At 37.9% G+C, this 17,832-nt stretch overlaps 1 pseudogene; it reads left to right on the top strand.

Annotated features, from left to right (window-relative positions):
• The first annotated feature begins 16,665 nt into the window (after window positions 1–16,665).
• On the top strand, window positions 16,666–17,613 carry LOC105081509 (high mobility group protein HMG-I/HMG-Y-like; annotated as a pseudogene).
• Window positions 17,614–17,832: the final 219 nt, after the last annotated feature.

Here is a 17,832-nt window from a genome sequence, read left to right as displayed (position 1 = left end):
AAGCTGGTTGTGGACACTATTTTCAGCAGTGGATTATCCTCTGTCCTAGTTGTTAAATGATCATTATTATTTCCTAATACTCAGCAAAAATCTCACCTCACCACAATTAATGAACATGGGAACTTTCTGACCTTGGGCAGAACATTAGATGATTTAAAATGAAATATAGAAGGTGGGGAGAATTCGTGATCTTGCAGTGTAATGCAGAAGACTCATTGGGCGGTGATTTGATAACTCCCAGCTCTTGTGTGGGCATCACTTCCTGTCAGTTTTCATCACTTGATCAATTACACATCATACAATGGTGGGTAAAACACATGGAAGGTCATATTGATTTAGTCCAGACAAGATCATTTGTCCAGGCTCATCTTTTCAAAAATTATCAATGATAGTTCTTTCTTCTCTAAAAGTGGTAGAAAAAAATAGGTGATCAATACCTTTGATTTAATTTATGTATTTGTTTGTATGGAGCTTCTGAATGTCAGAACTGGGGCTGGGTTTTAAGTGGACCATTCTGCATCTGCTGCAGCTGCACAGCGGTGGTATTCAGATGAACCATGTCAAGATGTGGGTATCAAAGGTTACTCAAGACATGCCCATCAGAGGCTTTTCTGGTTAACACAGACCAAGCATTCTCAAGGAGGGAGGCTTGGCAGGATGGTGGGGGCAATTTCACTCTAAGGGGATGATAACTGATTCTTGGGGATGGGGGAAGTGGAGACAAAAATATCTGTGCTATATCAATAGATAGTACCTTGATTTGTGAAATCAAGGGGAGAAAGTCCATAAATAGCACATTTATAGTATTAAAATGTCATGGTGGGGCATGATTAGGAAAAAATGTCTACTGGTGTAGAAAGGTGTATTTATATCTGGTGCAGCTCTTCTGGTGTGACAGATCATCATGTGATGATGAAAGAGGGTTACAAATGCTTTTTTAAAAAAAAAACTCTAAAGGTTGGTCTTTCTTTCTTTCTTCTTCCTTTCTTCCTTCCTTCCTTTCATTTCTAAAGGAGGCACTGAGGATTGAACCCAGGACCTCATGCATGCTATGTACACACTCTGCCACTGAGCTGTACCCACCCCCTAGATTACTCTTAACTTATTTAATATTATTTTATTATGATAAGAACACAATGTGAGATCTCCCCTCTTAAGAAATCTTGAAATGTAGAGTACACTGTTGTTGACTGTGGGTACAGTAATTATAGGTAAGTGTTCTTCAAATCAAGACTTTCAGTGGCAGTTTCAAAGACAATAGCTTTTATGGCAAGTAAGTTATATAGCATTCTAGAAATCATTTCTATAGGCCTAGAGCTTGCTCATATTTACTTAACTTTTATGTGTACTCAATTTCCTGTATTAAATAGCTTTGACTGTTTAATTCTAAATTTGGAAGTCACTGCTGCAACTTCCTCTCCATACTAACAAACTGGCTGGGTCTAGAGATGTGATATAGGAAAATTTCATGTTTCCACAACCTTACTTGCTAGTTAAAACCAACTAAAACTGTCAGGATGATGGGTTGAATTGCCAAAAAAGATAGATTGAAGTCCTAACCCCGGGGACATAATGTGAGCTTGTTTGGAAGTACAGGCTTTACAGATGTAGTGAAATTTAGGTGAGGTCATTATTAGGGTGGGTCCTAGTCCAACAAAACTGTTGTCTTTATCAAAAGAGAATATTTAGACACACACAGGGACATACACAGAAGGAAGACAATGGTAAATCCACAGGGAAGTTCCCATGCAAAGATGGAGGCAGAGTTTGGAGTAATGCTGCCATAAATCAAAGGACACTTAGAATGACAGTCACCACCAGAAAGCAGGAAGAGTCAAGAGAGAGTTCTTCTCTGTAGACTTTGGAAGGTGCCTGGTCCTGCTGATACCTTGATTTTGGGCTGTGAGATGACACATTTTTGTTATTTCAAGGTATTCAGCTTTTGGTACTGTTACAGCAGTCCTAGGAAACTAGTACTATGGCCTATACCTGTCTTCTGCTTTAATATCTCAAAATGGCATTTAATCTATGGAACCTTATTTGCATCCAGAATCCTAGCTGCAGTGATGGCTGTGAAATGGAACGTTCAGCAGCCCACCCTTGGCAGTAGAGTAAGACATTCTAGAACGAGGCTAGAAAGGAAGCTGATGTAGTTTATACTGTACACCTTGGCCCATTTTTTGTGTGTGTGCAAAATTATCAGCAAATGAAAATGTGGAACAGTAAAATGTTTCAATAGTCCTAATTTCATCATGCAATTTCCCCATTATTTAGTTTTGTTTATTTTTTGTAACAGAATTAGAATATCCTTGATAGAATCAGTATAAGGAAGAATCAGGGGCAGGAGTGTGATAAAAATAGATTTTGATGGTATCTTCCCCAAATTTTATTTTTCAAATATAAGCAATGAATGTACAGTAATAATTCAGACATGTTTGCAGCCTGAGTAGAACTCACAGATGACTTATCAGTGAATTCAGTCTAGGAAATGTGTTTCAGTTGAATTTGTGGCCAAGAGAAATCTCTTAATGAACCAAAAAAAGGGAGAAAGGTTAAGTTAGCTCATTTCAGAAAAATTAAATTTAGAAGATACATGTTATGCATTTGCACTTATGGAAAAGGGGTTAAGAAAGATAGCCTGGCCAGATCTGTAGGAGCAAATTGAGAGCAGCAGACTCAAGAGGGCACTGACTGAACCGTGACGGTGATGAGCAGCACCATGCAGTGAAAAGCAGGAAAAGCGGAGAGGTAAATGGTAATAGCCACACCGTTATTAAGAATTGAGCAAAGAATACACAGAAAAAACAAAGACCCATGCAGAACAAGAACCCAAGATGATTTATTTGAATTGGCATGTGTGCATGTGTGTGCATGTGCGTGTGTGTATATGTGTGTGTATTGGGGGTGGGCAGATGAAGGCTTTGTCCTGGGGAATGAGACAACCAGAGATATTGTGGGTGAAGCTAGAAAGAAAGTAGATGTTAGAGGTCTTCTATTTATTCCCCACTTCCAGTACCCCGATATAAGCTGTGCCTACCTCCCAAACCTATGATGACCCAGAGCTCTGGAACAGAAGATCTCAGGAGTAAGATTCAATAGTTCCAGAAGCCCTGATTTTATGAAGTGCTCAGAACTGGTGAGGACAAAGTAGCTAAAAGCAGCCACTTTCTTCATCCTTCCTGCTCCAACATCCACAGCCTATTAAATTACAATGCGGAAAGTGAAGTGTCTCTTCTGCTATTGCTTCTCCTTAGGGAGAAAAGATAAAGACTTTATTTGTGAAGTTGTTTGGTAGGTGAGGTGGGGCTGTGATGTTCTGCTGATTTGGTTATCTACTATCGAGCTTATCCATTTCCCACTCCACAGTCCCTGGGGTATTGGAGATAAATAATATGCATTGTCAGAACTATCGCTATTTCCAGTGAAGTGGAGCATACAGATGAAAATAACAAGACATTTAAGAATTTTTAAAGACAATACATTGGAATAAGCAATTTGACAGAATTAGAAATATTAGAACAGATGCACCAAAATTTTAAAATTACCTAATAGAATTCAACAGTCAGAAAGGGAAGATATTAAATATGTATAATAAAAAAAAAAGAAAAGAAAATGGTGAAAATATTAACTATTAAAAATAATGCTTAAAATAAAGAACTATTCTAAATAAGACTTTATTCAATGGGAAGGGTATATAGGTCAAGTGGTAGAGCACATGCTTAGCATGTACAAGGTCCTGGGTTCAATCCCCAGTGCCTCCACTAAAAAACCGAATAAATAAGTAAACATAACTACCTACCACCCTGCAAAAAAAAAAGTCTATAAAAAAAGATTTTACATGGTTTCTTGTACAACTTTCAAAGATTATTCTAAAAGTTACATTGAAAAGAATTCCCTGGGTACATCTGTGATGTTTGGACAAGAGACACTTGTCAGATCTGATACTATCAAGCTGTTGTAATTAGCACAGTGTGGTCAGTGTTCGTGCAGGGATATGTCAGCTGACCAATGGAACAAAGTGCAAAGAAACAAAATCACAAATGTGTGGTGTTTGGCATATGACAGAGGTTGCATGTGAGATAAGTGCAAAAAGGAATATACTTCAATGGGAAGTAGGATAAGGTTTATACATGAAAAGAGAAAATTGTATATTCTCTTCAATAATCAACTCCAGTTGCATTAGAGACTTAAATATGAAACATAATGTTAAAAATAGAAAATATTTCTATTTTCTAAAAGAAAACAAGCATTGGCTATAAAATAAAAGATGAATGAATTTGAATATACAAAATTTAAAAAAAAAAAGAAAATGAGAACAAAAAGTGGCTTATTTTGTTGCCACCTACCTTTGCTATTGCATCCTTCAGACTCTTGCAGCCGACTTCCAGCTCCTGCATTATGCAGTTATTAATTTAGGAATTCCATATGCAGATGGTTGAATGACACCAGATAACAAAATCCACACCCCTCCTGTGCCTAGTAACAGGCAAAATTGAAAATATTCTAAGCCAAACACTCACCAGTATCAAACAAACAAGAAAAGAATTTTAACTTCATGTTCCTAAAGGCCTCACCTCAGCCTCAGAATCTACTCTCTGAGTAAACACAATCCCGTGATTTCTACTTCGATCATCACATTTGTAAGTAATGAAGCATAAAGCCATTTTCCCCTTCTTTGTTTCAAGAGAATTAGTGAAGGTGGAGGGACATGAGATGGTGGAGTAAAAATACAAATAGCTGCCACAGGGGGTCTGGCCAAGGGTGGGCAAGGGTGCCTGATGCCCATGGACAGAAAGAGAGCCTCTAGGCTCTGTTGGAAAATTAGGGGATCCGTGGGAATACATGCTTCTCCTTATGATATGTGGCCACATCCTCTACCTGGTCACACACAGCCTCGCACAGGACAGTTAGAACGATTCAGGAAAGGCCACAGATATACTTGTAATTTCTACTGGACTCTGTTTATCTGGACAAAACTGTTTAAGTTCAACACAAATAAGATGTAAAGAAGAAAGATGGTGGCTGCTGCATAAAACTACTAAAGTAAGAAGGAATTAAATTAAAATAAAGAATATAACTTGTAAACAAAAGCTGAAGTGCTGATTTAAGGGAAGAAACTCAAAGATGACAATTTCTCCTGAACATTTTATTTTTTAGAAAACTTAATAAAACAAGGGCTTAAATACCAATGATAAAATAGCATAACAAGGTAATTCCATGGTTTGATTCTGTCCCCAAATTTCAGATTAATAAAGTCAATAGTCAAACTTGCCTCTCTAGGGGGATGCACAGTAAACATTTCAAAGTAAACACAATCAGAGCTGAATTCTTCAGTCCTGAGTGTGCTCCTTCTTTAGTCTTCCTTACTATAATAAAGCCAGCACAAGTACATGTTTGCTTCTTTATTCTTCCTTTCCATCATCCCTCATGGCCAATTCATTATCAAATCTTACTCAGACTTATTAACCCCCCAAAAAATCAAAGAATGAGATTCAACAAACATCAACTATGAAAAGATTTCCTGAAACACAACTACAAAGCAGAGGAAACTGTATGACCACACTCCACACTGAATAGATTTGTACAAGCTTTAGTCAGCAAGAGAACCATGCTGAATGAGCAACTCAAAAGCAAGAAGCAGAAGTAAATAAGAAAAAACTGAAAGAAAGAGTTGCTAGAGGTCAGAAAAGAAATATATGTAAAAGAAAAAAATGTCAGAAAAAAATGAAGTGCAAAGTGCACAGGAAGAGACTAAATTTAAATGATAATTTAATAAGGAAATCAATGATACCTCAATAAAAATGAATAACGAATCATTGAAACAAGAAATTTTAAAAAATGAGACTACTCATGTTGACTTGTAGATAAATACATCTGAAAAATTACTTGAAGTGTATAATTTTCTATGGAAACACAGGTTGATACCATCATCTAGAGAAAGCTTAAACAGATCAATTTGTTAGAAGAAACATAGAAAATAATTAAGTAATTGCACTCCTTTCCTTTTAAAGAGTAACTGGTCCAGATATTTCTAAAGGAAAATTCTACTAAACCTTTGAAGATTAGGTAGATTTAATGCTTCATGAATGGTTCCAAAATGTGTTGATAAAGTCTACTCCTCAACTCTTTTATGAATCAAGTATAACTAAACCTAATAAATACAAAACATATTTGTCAATATTAACACAAAAATACTAGGTGAAATATTAGAAATCTGAATGCAACTGCATGCTAAGAAAATAATGTAATTGACCAGGTAGAATTTATTCCAGGGATAAAAATTTGGTTGAATGTTAGGAAATCATTTAATATCATAAACCATGATAATAGATCAAACAAAAAATTATATATTTCCATAAATGTGAAAACTCTGACAAAATTCAATACTTCTTCCTGATTAAAAAAAATGAAAATCTCAAGAAAATAGGCAATGTCTTAGTTCTAAGGCCAGTATCTAATGAAATGTGTAGTCAGTGAAGGGCATTTTACTGATAGGGAAGAAAGCCATGATGCCCACTACTTCCAGTGTATGTTTGCTGAGGAGATTACACAGGATAAATGGTTAGAGGCAAAATACTCTGTAAACAGTGAGGCTCTTTATTTATAGGTGATATGATAGTGAACTTTGGAAACCTGAGAGAATCATTGATAAAACTAATAATTAAGTACTAATAATGCATAATAAAAACAATGACAATGCTGGGATTTTAAAATGCAGAACAGATAAAATTATACGGTACAGCACAGGGAAAAATACACAAGATCTTATGGTAGCTCATAGCAAAAAAAAAAATGTAACAATGAATATATATATGTTCATGTATGACTGAAAAATTGTGCTCTACACTAGAATTTGACACAACATTGTAAAATAACTATTACTTAATTAAAAAAAGACAATAAAATAATTCAGTAAGGTAGCAAACTACAAACACACATACATAAATCAATAGCCTTCATCTATGTAAAGAATAAACAGATACTATAATATTAGAGAAAACTCATTTATAATAGTAACAAAGATTAAACACTTTTAAAAAATTGAAGAATTATGCAAAACCTATATCAGGAAAACTTTAAAGCACCCCTCAAAAGTACTAAAGTAGACTTTGAAAAAGTAAGACGTCACATGTTCTTGTAAGGATGACTCAACATCAGAGTCATGTCATTTCTCCCTAAGGCAATGTAAAAAGTCAATGCAATTTCAATAAACATACTAGCAAGCTTTTAAATAAACTTAGACAAGTTGGTACTAATGTTCATATGGTAAAACTAAGCATGCAAGAATGGCCAGGAAACACTAAAAAGAGAAAAAAAAGTATGTGGGTACTAGTCCTACTAGATTTTTGAGGCATATTTTAAAGCACTGAATTACAACAGTGTTGTACTGGCACATGATAAACAGGACAGTGGAACAGAATAGAAAGTCCAGAGGTGTACCCAAATGTACATGGAAATTTTGTGTATGATAAAGGTGGCATCTCAAATCATTAGAACAAAAGTGAAGAGGAATAAAGAATGCTGTGACAATGACAGCCACTGGGGATTAGATGACATTAGAGGTGTACTTTGCACCTTACACAAGAATACACTCCAAATGGATAATGATGTAAATGTTGAACAATACAAATATTAGAAGAAAACATTTTAACCTTTGTGTAGGAAAAGCATGTATACACTGAAATGGATAAACATGAGTAAAGTGAATTGCAAAAGGCCACCTGTACTATGGTCTTTTTCATGTAGGAAAGAAGGAGGGAGGAGAAAAAATACGTATCTATGGAAAAATAAACACTAGAATGATAAACCAGAAACAGATGAGTTTATTTACTGTCTAGGTTAGAGATTGGCTGGGAATAAGGTGAAAAGAATACAGGAATAAGGCCAGGACAAAAGGAATAAGATGAAATAGCACCTCTATGAGTACAATATACACACATCTGTGTACATATTATATATATCTAATATATATACGCACATTTATAGACATGTCTGTATACACACGTGTATGCACATATATCCAAATAGAGATGTGTGTGTATTCATATATACATACAAGTAGTTTTTAGGTTTGCATGCTTACTGGGAAATGTCACTTCAGTAGCAATGAGTTCACACCTGAATTTTGGTGTCTAAATAAGATTTTTCACTAAAAGTTATCCCAGGTTCTTTGAAGAAACTGTTGATGCTGGAGTTGTGGTAGGGAAAATACGAGATGACTCCAGAGCGTCTTGTGGTGCTAGAGAGAAGGAAAAGATAAAGGAAGTATGTCAAAAAGAATCAGTTTTGTATTTATGTTTTTTTTTATGTTTATGTAAAACAAAAATTGTGCTCTACACTGGAATTTGACACATTGTAAAATGACTATAACTCACTAAAAAAGTGTTTAAAAAAAAAAAGAATGAGGAGCTTCCTTAAAGGAGCGCCCAGTGTCAACTCTGGGAGAATTTGAGCTGTTAAAATAAATAATGATAGTAACATACTGTAACCCATGTAATTAAATAATTTATCCATGCATTCATATTCATATAAGTAAATAAACAAATTAATAAATAAATAGGAGAGACTGACAGCTCTTCCTCACACACAAAAATTTAATAATAAATGTATAAAAGATTGTGGGAATAATAAATAAACATTTGGGAAATGGCACAGTAAATTATTCAAACAAGAATCACTACTAGATGCTGAAATTCATAGACGTGTATTTGTATAATCTCAACATATTGTGATTATACAAATAAATGCCACCAGGTACTTATTAATAACAGAGAAAAAATAGTTACTTTATAGTGAAGAAACTGGCAGACAAAACCTCTTCCTATTACGTCTGTGCTCCAGACCTGCCATCCATCAGCTGCCCCGGGATGCTAAGCTGGGTGCCCTGTGCATCCTTCCTCGGCCACCTGGCAGCATGTTGAGCCTGCTCTTCCTGATTCTGCTTCCTTTGTTGAGTCCCTGAATCAGCGCATGGCTCCTGCAGCCTGCAGAGGCCAGCGTTGTCTCTGCTTCCTCACTTGGTCTCTCCATAAGTGCCACTGGCCTAGCATCCCCCTGCACAGGGTCCCAAACCCTCTCAGTGGCTCTGCTCTTCAGCAGGCTCTACCATGTGGCACCTCCATGGGCAGCTTCCCCTGAAACCCCGAAAGGTATGTCTCCAGAGAGTTCCATCAGAGCAGACCTCAGTAAAGCCACAAACACATCTTCTCCAAATAGGTCTCTGTCTCAGCCCTGGAGAGGGTCCTTTCCAGACCTGCACCTCCCTTGAGGGCTTTGAATCAGCACTAGCCCTGAGCACTTCATAAGTACCAAGAGTGTGGCTGCCCCTGTGTCTGTTATTTCTGTATTCTTTAGCATTCTCTGTCTTACTAGCAATCTCCCAATTACTCCAATTGGCCTTTGGGTAATAATTTTATATCATTAATTTTCCCTGGTCAGATTATTATCTGTTTTGTCTCTTGGTGGGATTAGGTTGAGGCACCAGGTAAAAAGGTAATCAAAGCTGACATCACCAGCATTAAGATACAACAACCTCATGTACTTTCCATTTGTTGCCTTTCTCTTCTTGGAATCATACCCCTTTGTACTGTTCTTGCCAAAAATGAATAACTTGAATTTAATCATGAGGAAACATCAAATAAGCCCAAATCAACAGACTTCTTCAAAATAACTGATCAATATACTTAAATGTCCACCAACAGAGGACTGGATAAAGAAGTTGTGGTATGTGTATACAAGGGAATACTACTCAGCCATAAAAAAGAATAAAATAATGCCATTTGCAGCAACATGAGTGGACCTGGAGATTGTCATTCTAAGTGAAGTAAGCCAGAAAGACAAAGAAAAATACCATATGATATCACTTGTATGTGGAATCTAAAAAAAGAAAAAAGAGGACACTAATGAACTCATCTACAAAACAGAAACAGACTCTCAGACATAGTAAACAATCTGATGGTTTTTGGGAGGAAGGGAGTGGGAAAAGATAAATTTGGGATTTTGAGATTTGCAAATATTAACAACTGTATATAAAAATAGATAAAAAGCAAATTTCTTCTGTATAGCACAGGGAACTTCATTCAATATCATAATAATCTTTAATGAAAAAGAATATAGAAACAAATATATGTGTATATATATGCATAATTTGGACATTGTGCTGTACACCAGCAATTAACACACTGTGACTATACTTCAATTTAAAAATTTCCTCAAAAGTGTGAAAGTAAGAAAGACAAATATTTAAAGAAGAAAAGAATAATAAGCCTTCCAATGGTTTCATAACGCACTGGTCCAAGCCCCCAACACTAATCCTAATTTACAGAGTTCTGGGTGACCTGGCCTCTCTCTAAATCTCTGACCTGATCTCAGATCACTCTTCCTCCTTCAGTGTGAACCAAAACTACCTGACCATATATCACTTATGCGCACTGTCTACCCCATCACCCTTTATCCCTTTATCCCTGTGGTCACACCCTCTGTGCTCAATAAATCCACAATCAAATGCAATCTGCCTCAACTAAGCTCTTGTAAGTAGCCACCCCTCTAGACTGAAATTCTAGGAAGTTGAGCCCATGTCTTCCTGGCTCTTTGTCCATCTCTGGCTAGTACACTACCTGGTACACTCTAAATGCTAAATATTTTATGACATTGATTGTTTAGCTCTCATATCCTCAACTGGGAAAATCAATTTTTTTACCCTCTGTTATACTGTGGCCTTTGACTCTGTCAGTCACTCTTTCCTTCCCCAAGTTCTGCTCTGCCACACTCTTCCTTACTCTTCTTGCCTCTCATCTTCCTTTCTGTTATCCATAGTTTGACCTCCCCTGCTGTCCATTTAAATGTTTTCTGTTTTCTGCAGAGATCAGTTGGGCTAGAATGGCAGATCATAAGGGCAGGTGCCAAAATTTGGGAGTATAATACGTGGCTAAAACCCACACACCTTCCAATGTGACAGGTTCAATCTTATTTAAGAACCCTACCTGCTTTTGTGTCTGTGATGTAGGAATTTTCACCATCTTTTCTATTATTAAGGTAACAGTTGTTGTAACAAACATCCCCTGACAACATTAACTGCATAAGAGTGTATTTCTTGTTTATAGTTCAGGAGACTTGTTTACACAACTCTTTTCCTGCTGGGGCTCTGACATCCTGTAGGAACTTGGAATCAGTTAGGTACAGCTAGTGGATGGAGGAAGAGCATGAATGGAGATCACACACACAAGGAAGCTATTTGGGCCAGGCCTGGAAGCATGTTGCATCATGTCTGAGCATGCGGCACTCAGCCACAAAGCCAAACTCAACTGCAAGGAGTCTGGGAAACACAGCCTCGTGGTGGGCTCAGGAAGGCGAGGACACAGGCTTTGTTAACAGACAATAGTCTCTGTCATACTCTACATGGAAAGATAGTGGAAGTTTACAAGGCAAATGTGATACCATTTGCTTGTGAGCCTGATATAAGAGGATGCAGTAGACATACATTTCATGAGCATGTTTAGGGTTCTCTTTACTAGGACAGGAATGACCTTGATGGACATAGTTGGGTTCTTTGTTTACAGTGTTGCCTAGTCAGTCATGAACTGACACCTGACTTGGGGATTTCAGAGCTACATTTGTGGGGATTGTTAGTCCCTCCCCTCCCATGGCCCCTTGGTTCAGAAATGATAGCATTGGTTTTCCCAAGTTTAGACTGCTTGCCTGACTCTTATTCTCAGCTTTCAAAGGAGCTGTGGTCCAGGGCCCAGGACTAAGAGATTAATCTTAGCAGAGTTTCTTTGGTTCCCTTATTTATCTGTGCTCTGTTCATTGGCCAGGTCACAAACAGGCCTGCTTTCAAATGTTCTCTGTGCTCTCATGACATGCAAAATAATATCTCGATTTTCTTGAGTTTTATAATACTATTTACAACTGCTTTCTGAATATTCTAACTTAGATGTTGTGTTTGTAGTTAAAGATGGGAGCTCTGGATCCCTGACCTCTCACTTAACAGCATTTAATAATCTTAGAGCATTTACCTTACCCCTCAAAGCTTGAGGTATGTGACTCAAAAAAAGATGCAGATGTGAGAGAACCTGTTGTTGTTGTTAACATCATCCAATCATAATACAATTTGTAGGTGATACTTCCTTCCTGTATTTCTTGTTCTAATTAAAAAATGTAAGTACCCACCAAATTGTCCAAGTAAGAATCTGTGAACTTGAATACTTTTCCTGTCTCACTTCTCCACATCTAATTAGTTGCCAAGATCTATTAATTTTACCCTTGTGACAGAGACTGCTGTCTGACAAAGAAAATGGGTTCCTCTTCTTTCTGGGGTTGAGCTAGACTACATTTTCCAGACCCTCTTGTGGTTAGGGTGGTCCTATGACTGATCCCCAAATAGGGAAATGTGGGTGGTGATGGTACAGATTCAATTCACCATACTCTTTCTTTTCTGCCTGCTAGGTTTGGACCCGCCAGAGTGAACTTTATGTCATGTGTTTGAGACTTGACCTTACATCACTATGGGTTTGTGAAGGACTGTGGAGCAAAGCACTGTCCCATTTCAATTTTCCCAACCCCAGTTAATTTAGATCTTCCTTGGAGGAATTGCACTTTTCAACTGGGTGAGAAATATACTTGTGTTTGAACTGTCCAATATTGGGGGATCTATTTGTTATAGTGGTTAAAATACTTCTGAAATCCTTTGAAATCTCTCAGTCTATTGACGGTCCACAAGGCCTTTCAAGTTATCACATTTTCTGTTCCTTTGAACTCTGCTCCCACCACCCCCACCGTGCACATCATGCTGTATTTCCTGTACTAAACCATCTCACTGATATCACAATGAAGCACATGTTATTTTCCCTTTGTAGGCTATTCCCTGTCCCTAAAATGTCCCTGACTCCTTTATCTACATAGAGGGTTCCTAGTAATACACAAGTGCTCAGAAGCCACCAAAACCCTACTCATCAATGAATTTGGTAAAGCCGCAAGACACAAAATTAATATGCACAAATCTATTGCATTTCTATACACTAAAAACAAACTATCAGAAAGAGAAATTAAGAAAACAATCCCATTTACAATGTCATCAAAAATAATAAAATACCTAGGAATAAACCTACCTAAGGAGGTAAAAGACCTGTACTCAGAAAGCTATGACACTGATGAAAAAATTTGAAGATGATACAGATGGAAAGGTATACTGTGTTCATGGACTGGAAGAATCAATCTTGTTAAAATGATTATATTATTTAAGGCAATCTACAGACTCAGTTCAATCCCTTATCAAAATGCCAATGGCATTTTTCAGAGAACTGAAAAAAAAAAAAAAGAATTCTAAAATTTGTATTGAAACACAGAAGTTTCTGACTAGCCAAAACAATCTTAAGAAAGAAGAACACATCAGGAGGTATCATGCACCCTGATTTTGAACTATATTACAAAGCTACAGTAATCAAAACAGTATGGTACTGGCACAAAATAGACACACAGGTCAATGGAACAGAATAGAGAGCTCAGAAATGGATCTATGCACAAATTGTCCATTAATCTACAATGAAGGAGGCAAGAATATACAGTGGAAGAAATACAGCCTCTTTAATAAATGGTGTTAGGAAAGCTGGACATCTACATGAAAAAGAATCAAACTGGACCACTTTCTCACACCATGTACATAAAAGTACATACTTATAAAATATAAGACCTGAAACCATAAAACTCCTAGAAGAAAACATAGACAGTAGCCCTTTGACATTGGCCTTAGCAAACTTTTTTGGATCTGTCTCCTCAGGCAAGGGAGACAAAAGCAAAAATAAACAAATGGGACTTAAACCAAACTAAAAAGGTTTTTTTGCACAAGGAAAGAAACTATCAACGAAATGAAAAAGTAACCCACTGAATGGGAGAAGATATTTGCAAACAATGTATCTGATAAAGAGTAATATTCAAAATATACAAAGAATTCATACAACTCAATATCAAAACAAAAACAAAAACAACCTGATTAAAAAATGGGCAGAGGATCTGAACAGACATTTTTCCAAAGAAGACACACAGATGGCACGTGGTACCAAAGAGGTGTGAGTGCGTTAAGAGTCAAAGAAGAGAAAAAAGGAAGGAAAGGAGTAAAGGAATGACAGAGGGAAGCAGTAAGAAATGTACTTACAGTCATTTTGTTTTTCCTCCAAGGGAAATGGTGACTAAATGAGTTGCACGTTCACACAGCATCTTGGTTGCTTGGCCATTTCATGAGGAAAGGGTTGCACATTTCAGGCCTTGTGCTGAGTGGGTCAGGTTGAGGGGATGGGAAACAGCAGCAGCAAAGAGCTAGTTTCACGGTCTTGCCTGCAGTTTTATGTCTTTCAGAATGCAATTCTTTGTATGATTGTATCATGCCAATGAATTCTCTTAGTTTGTAGATTAAACAGACTCAGATATGAATGTGTCCTTCTCCTGGGGTGTTCTCCAGAATTTTAGTGAGAAATCAGAGCTACATTTCAAGAAGGTCTTATTTCATACTTAGATAACGTTACCACCTCCAATCCTGCTTTTAGCTACAGGAGTTGAATGAGTCAGTCTAGTCTTTTGGAGATACTGTTGAGAAACTCTTTACTTTGTGAAGGTCCATGGTTTCATGGGTCATTAGCGAGGCATGCAGCTACTATGCCAAAGCTGCCTGGGTAGGAACTTTTCTAAACAGGTTTCTGGAACAGCCCCATTGGCTTTGGTCCTTTATGGCAGTGCTGTTTCATTAGCTCCTGAACATATGGCCTGGAAGCCTACATTCTGACTATGAAAGACATCAAGCTTCTGTGCACAGGGACACTCCTGTCAGTTATTTTTCTTCACCTACATGGTCTTAACATATTAGGTAAAGTTTTTGTGTTATTCATGTTTTTATTCTCTAGGACATAAAGCCTAAACATGATAGGTCTTCCTTAAATGTGGAAATGAGTGTACCTGTAATTGTGTGGAAACCGAAGCCCACAGACCGTTTTTTGCTCAGCAATCTCATAGTAGATTTAACAAGCATGGATTTTCTAGTTAACCCAAGCTCTGACAAATATACACACACACCTTTTCTAGTTTTAATCATTTTGTATTATACATTTTGCTTCATACAAATATTTATATGTAAATTATGAAGCAAAGCTCTGTTTTCCTCCCTAATAATAAAATCACTTTCCCAGCACCACTTAATGATGTCAATAAACCTGATTAAAGTAAAGAGAAAAGAACTTAGAAAAAAATGTCTAGTAAGTAAAATGAAAACATAACCAACAGGAAAATACGTATCTCAAAGGAGAACTGATTAGATAAATGCAAAAAGGAAAAAATGCAAATGTCTAAGGCATATAAAATATTTAATCTCACTGATGATATATAGTTGATAGACATGTAAGTTTATATACTTCTAAGAGTAAAAAATTTGGCAATGTATACAAAAAGTTTTCAAAATTATACTGTCCTGTGAGTGAGTCATTAATTTCTAAGGATGGGTTTAAAAGAAACAGATGGCTAGAAATTTACTTTCAGTAAGAGCCCACTTCTGGCCAGAATGAGAAAGAAAAATGCCATATGACATCATTTATATGAGGAACCTAAAAATAATAACAATAATAATAAGGACACAAATGAACTAATCATTTGTAAGTGATGATTGATTTCTTGAATGTGTATAAGAACATGTGACTGTCCTTTATGATTGGATTGCCACATTCTGTTGATTCTTGTCTGTAGTTGGCTTTTTTTTTTGATAATTATGTAAGTTTAAAAAGCTAAAGGTCTAATCTGTTCTTAGAAACAATGATCAGTACATATATGTAAACTAAAAATATATGCAGTATACTGTATTTATGTGTTTATATGCAATGTAGCGTGTATGTGCAGACAAACTGTAATATTTCTACCTAATAAAACTGAAAAGGGGGGGAAAATTTTCAGAAAAAAAAAAAACTCTCCAGAGATTCCTTGTGAAAAGTAGTCTTGCCTTCAGGAGGGAGACAGAAAAATGTGGTCACCTCCTTTCTCTGGTCATTAGCCTACATGGATAGGAGACCCAGAGTGCAACCATCTAGCTACTAGTCCAGGGATGAAGTCAACATGCAGAGGACAGAACCAAGAGCATCACGGTCAGTGAAGAGGATTACAAGCCACCTTGAAGCCCACTCCGCCTGGAGACTTCAAGTAGTAGGTATCAGTAAATTTCCTTATTATTTTAAGGTTTAAAAAAAGCCCACTTTCATGTTAAAAGAAACTAGGAAAAAGATCTTACAACCCCAAAGGCCAGAATGTTTGCAAACCCTCTAAAATTTTATACAACAGCTAAAATCATTTTTTACAGGATATTGACTAATACTAGAAAAGACTCATGACAAAATAATTGAGAAATGCAGGATATAAAATGGCTTGCATGATAAGGTTTTCAATGTTATTCTAAAATTGTGTACATTCTGTGTAGATACATAGATATACTATACATGTATACACATATATGTATTTACATACATATGTATATACACGTATGTATTAAGTTTACAGCTTACAAAAATACACACTTGTACAAATGTTTGTTGTTATGGAGTGAATTCCCCCCCTCATTGATGTGTTGAAGCCCTAACCCTCGAACTCCCAATGTGACTGTATTTGGAGGCAGGGCTTTTAAGGAAGTAATTAGGCTAAATGACGTCATACGGTTGGGGCCTTAATCCAATGGGGCTGACATCTTCCTAAGAAGAGGAAGGGAACCCAGAGCTCTCTCTCAAAGTGTTCTCAGAAGAAAGGCCACTGAGGGCACAAGGAGAAGGCATCTGTCTGCAAGCCAGGAAGAGAGCTCTCACGAGAAACCAACCCTGCCAGCACCTTGATCTTGGATTTCAAGGCTTCAGGATTGTGAAAAAGTAAAATTCTGTTGTTTAAGTTACCAGTCCTGTGGAATTCTGTTATGGCAGCCTGCATAGATTAATTCATCTGTCTACAAGGGTTTTTCTGAATTGTTTTTAATAGTGAAAAACTGGCCTGTAAATGGGACTCCGAGTCTGAGTCCAGGCATTTCTGGCCCTGGTGCGGCTCCAAGAAGGTATCCGCATTTGCTATCACCAGCGGTGGTGGCAAAGCCAGGCGGGTCCTCACCACCCAGCACCCTGGCCCCCTGCAGCCCAGTGAATGCACCACAGGCCGGGTGGCCAAGCTGGCGCATCCCAGCTGTGGCTTCTCCACTTGCTCCGCAGATAAGGGAGGAGGAGCGAGTGGAGCTAGAAGTCCAGCCAGCCCTTGGCTTCCAAGCAGGAAAAGGATGGCCCTGAGGAGCAAGCCAAGGGCCTCAAGTGAGTCCTGGCAGTGCTGGTAGGGAGTCAAAAGGAGCCCAGCGAAATGCCAACACCCAAGAGATCTTGGGGCCACCAAAGGGCAGCAAAAACAAGGCTGCTGCCAAGATCCAGAAAACCACCACAGCTCCAGGGAGGGAACCAAGGGGCTGACCCCAAACACTGGAGAAGGAGGAAGAAGCGAGCATCAGGCAGGAATCCTCAGAGGAGCAGTAGTGACCGTGCCACTCTGCCACCGGCTCCCTCGCCAAGGACCAGTTTTCTTGGTGGACTGCACAGCTTTGCTCCCTCCCACTGCCGCCCACCCCTTCCCCCAGGCCCACGCATCACTGCCAGCCACCTGAGTCCTCACCACCACACTACATGCACACCAGCTGCTGCAGGGCCCCTGGGCCAGTGGGAAGCAGTTTTCCTTTGATTTCAGTTCCCAGCGACCCCTCTCACCCACGTGCCACACCTGTCCCCTGGACAGAGCTGACTTCCCACTTCGCTCCTCCATGAGCTGCTGTGTCCCCACTCCTTC

The sequence above is a fragment of the Camelus bactrianus genome, chromosome 29 (assembly GCF_048773025.1).
Source record: "Camelus bactrianus isolate YW-2024 breed Bactrian camel chromosome 29, ASM4877302v1, whole genome shotgun sequence".
Lineage (NCBI taxonomy): Eukaryota > Metazoa > Chordata > Mammalia > Artiodactyla > Camelidae > Camelus > Camelus bactrianus.
Note: the sequence above shows the minus strand (reverse complement) of the source record. Positions and strands in the feature narration are given on the sequence as shown.